Genomic DNA, 4,342 nt, shown 5'->3' with positions numbered 1-4,342 from the left:
CCGTATCAACAGAAGAGCAAAGGTGGCAGTGGATCTTCCCACCCACCCAACCCTGGCTTGCAGAACAGGACTTCGTCTCAAGCTTCAAGATCGAGTGCTCTGTATCACTGTCCGCTTTCAGAGGCCACGTGCAACAAGTGCCAACAGAAGGGTCACTATGACAACAAATGCTTCAATTAGAGGCGTCTCCCTCCTCCTCCTCCTGTGAGATCGGCAAGTACAACTGTGGTCAAGCATAAGCCCAAGCACGCCAAGGTCAACTTGATGAATGCAACTCAGGCAGAGGACTCGTCAGATGTCATCATGGGTAACCTTCCTGTTAACGATATTCCTGCAAAAGTACGTTTTGATACTGGTGTATCGCATTCTTTCTTGTCATGCCCATTTAAATCGAAGCACAATGTTGATACTGAGGTCATCCCCAAAGTCATGCAAGTTGTTTCTCCCGGCAAGCTTTTGACTTCTAGTTTGGTTGCTCCCGATATCTCTATCACGTTGGGCGACTACAAGTTTCTTTCTTCTCCGGTGGTTCTTGGCAACTCGGATATTGATCTTATTCTCAAAATGGATTGGCTTTCTAAGCACAAAGCGCATCTTGATTGTGCTGCCAGGCAGATTCAATTGACTCATTCGTCTGAGGATGTAATTGTCTTTGCCGCTCGTGATGATACAATCCGTCTGTTTTCTCTCAATGAGAAGGGTGAACTGGATGCCATCTCGCAAATTCCAGTCGTTTGCGAATATCAAGACGTCTTTCCAGAAGAGCTTCCAGGAATGCCTCCACACCGGCTAGTTGAATTCCTCATCGATCTTGAGCCTGGCACGGAACAGGTGTGCAAGCGTCCTTACAAGCTCGGACCTGAAGAGTTGAAGGAGCTGAAGAAGCAACTCGATATTCAAGAGCGAATGGGTCTCATCCGACCTAATTCCTCTCTGTGGGGTTGTGGAGTACTTTTTGTGAAGAAGAAGGATGGAACGGACCGACTCTGTGTTGACTACCGTCCATTGAACAAGAAGACTACCAAGAACAAATACCCACTTCCCAACATCAACGAGCTGTTCGAACAACTCAAAGGTGCCCAAGTATTCTCCAAGCTTGATCTCCGTATGGGTTATCACCAGATTCGAATCCGTGAGCAAGATATTCCCAAGACGGCTTTCAGAACAAGCTATGGTTCATATGAATACACTGTCATGTCTTTTGGCCTCGTCAACGCTCCTCCGACTTTCTCTCGCATGATGAACTTCATCTTCAACACCTACACAAATGACTTTGTTTTGGTCTATCTCAACGACATTCTGGTCTTTTCGAAGAACAAGGAAGATCATGCCAAGCACTTGCGTTTGGTGCTCGATAAGCTCAGGGAACATCAGTTCTATGCCAAGTTCTCAAAGTGCGAGTTTTGGCTCGATGAGGTTCTATATCTTGGGCATATCATCTCTGCCAAGGGCATTGCGGTGAATCTTGAGAAGGTGTCTGCAACTGTGAATTGGGAACCACCTCAGAACGTGAAGCAGCTCCGTAGCTTCCTTGGTCTCGCAAGCTACTGTCGAAGGTTCGTTGAGAACTTTTCAAAGATCGCGAAGCCTCTTTCAAACCTTCTCCAGAAGCACGTCAAGTACGTTTGGTATCCGGAAGGTGACATTGCTTTCAACACTTTGAAAGACAAATTGGTCACTGCCAGTTCTGACTCCTCCTGATGAATCCAAACCGTTCGAGGTCTTCTACGATGCCTCTCTTCAAGGTCTTGGTGCAGTGTTGATGCAAGAGAAGAAAGTTGTGGCTTATACCTCTCGCCAGTTGAAGCCCAACGAGAAGAACTACCCCACTCATGACCTCGAGTTGGCGGCAGTTGTGCATGCTCTTTTGACTTGGAGACATCTCTTATTGGGAAGAAAAGTGGACATCTTCACTGACCACAAGAGTCTCAAGTACATCTTCACTCAGCCTAATCTCAACCTCAGGCAGACTCGCTGGGTCGAAATGATTCAAGAGTATAATCCGAGTATCGAGTATACTCCAGGCAAGGCCAATGTGATTGCTAACGCTTTGATCAGGAAGGCTTACTGCAATAGCCTGATTCTCAAGCCTTACCAACCCGAGCTTTGTGAAGCTTTCCGCAAACTCAATTTGCAAGTTGTTCCTCAAGGTTTCCTCGCCAACCTTCAAGTCTCTCCTACCTTGGAATCAGATTCGCGAGGCTCAACTTCTTGATGCTATGGTGAAGAAGGTGAAGATTGGGATTGCCAAGAGTCAACCCAAGTACAAGTGCTACCGCCTTGATGACAAGATACTCTCTTCTTCGAGGATCGTATTGTTGTGCCCAAAGGTGACCTTCGTAAAGTTATCATGAACGAGGCTCACAATTCACTCCTCTCCTTCCACCCTGGGAGTACGAAGATGTATCAGGACCTCAAGTAGGCTTATTGGTGGACTCGAATGAAGCGCGAGATTGCTCAGTTCGTGAATGAGTGTGATGTCTGCAGAAGTGTGAAGGCAGAACACCAAAGGCCAGCTGGTCTCCTCCATCCTCTTGCCATTCCAGAATGGAAGTTTGACCACATTGAGATGGACTTCATGACTGGGTTTCCAAAGTCCAAGCGTGGCAATGATGCTATATTCGTTGTCATCGACAAACTCACTAAAGTGGCTCACTTTCTGCCTATCAAAGAGTCTATCACTGCAGCTCAATTGGCAAAGCTCTATACCTCTCGGATTGTCTCTCTGCATGGTATTCCACAGGTAATCTCTTCAGACCGTGGCAGCATCTTTACCTCCAAGTTTTGGGATTCTTTTCAGAAGGCCATGGGCACCAACATCCGCTTCAGCACAGCTTTCCATCCTCAAACTAGCGGTCAAGTCGAGCGTGTCAATCAGATTCTTGAGGATATGCTCAGGGCTTGTGTGATCTCCTTCGACATGAAGTGGGAAGAATGTCTTCCATGTGCCGAATTCTCCTACAACAATAGTTTTCAAGCAAGTTCGGGCAAGGCCCCATTCAAAATTCTGTATGGCAGGAAGTGCCGTACTCCACTCAACTGGTCTGAAACCGGTGAACGTCAACTTCTTGGAAATGACTTAATCACAGAGGCAGAGGAAATGTACAAAGTCATTCGTGATAACCTCAAAGCCGCGCAATCGCGCCAAAAGAGCTACTATGGTAGTAAGCACCGTGATTTGGCTTTCGAGATCGGAGATCATGTTTACCTCCGCGTCTCTCCAATGAAAGGTACTCGTCGCTTCAGTATCAAAGTGAAGCTTGCCCCTAGATACGTGGGTCCTTTCAAGATCGTCAGCAAGAGAGGCGATCTCGCCTATCAACTCGAGCTTCCTTCAAACTTTGCAAATGTGCATGACGTGTTCCATGTCTCTCAGCTCCGCAAGTGCTTCAAGACTCCTGACCGCACCATCAACTTCGAAGACATTGATCTCCAAGAAGATCTCTCTTATCGTGAGCACCCCATTGCTATTCTTGAAGAGACTGAACGCAAGACTCGCAATAAGGCAATCAAATTCCTCAAAGTCAAGTGATCACACCATTCCGACCGTGAAGCCACCTGGGAACGCGAGGATCACCTCCGTTCTGAGTACCCGGCATTCTTCCAGTCCTAGATCTCGGGACGAGATCCTTTCATAGTGGTGGAGTGTTGTAACACCCCAGATGTAATTTACCTAATATGTACTCCAACTCTTGCCGTTTCCGGCACTAAGTTATTTTATTTCCTCGGGTTCAGGTTTTTGTCTCCGTGTGTTGTTGTCGTTGTCAGGCATCTCATATCATGTCTTCATGTGCATTGCATTTGCATACGTGTTCGTCTCATGCATCCGAGCATTTTCCCCGTTGTTCGTTTTGCATTCCGGCGCTCCTATCTCCTCCGGTGGTCCTTTCTACCTTCCTTTCGTGTGTGGGGGTTAAACATTTCTGGATTGGACTGAGACTTGCCAAGCGTCCTTGGTTTACTACCGGTAGACCGCCTATCAAGTTTCGTACCATTTGGACTTCGTTTGATACTCCAACGGTTAACCGAGGGACCGAGAAGGCCTTGTGTGTATTGCAGCCCAACACCCCTCCAATTTGGCCCAAAACCCACCAAAACCCTCTCCATCATCTAGAGCGTTCGATCACGACCGCGTGGCCGAAAACCGCACCTCATTTGGACTCTCCTAGCTCCCCCTATGCCTATATATAGGTCTCTCCCCGAAATTTCGGATCTCTCCCCCCGAAACCCTAGCCTCTGTCTTCCTCCGCGCGCCGGACAACGTCCGCCGGCGCCGGACGTGTCCGGTTCCACCCCCGCCGCCACGTGGCATGCCTCCATTAGCCCGCGCCGCCGCCCCACT

The sequence above is a fragment of the Triticum aestivum genome, chromosome 2A (genome assembly GCF_018294505.1).
Source record: "Triticum aestivum cultivar Chinese Spring chromosome 2A, IWGSC CS RefSeq v2.1, whole genome shotgun sequence".
In the NCBI taxonomy this organism is placed as follows: Eukaryota; Viridiplantae; Streptophyta; class Magnoliopsida; order Poales; family Poaceae; genus Triticum; species Triticum aestivum.
Note: the sequence above shows the minus strand (reverse complement) of the source record.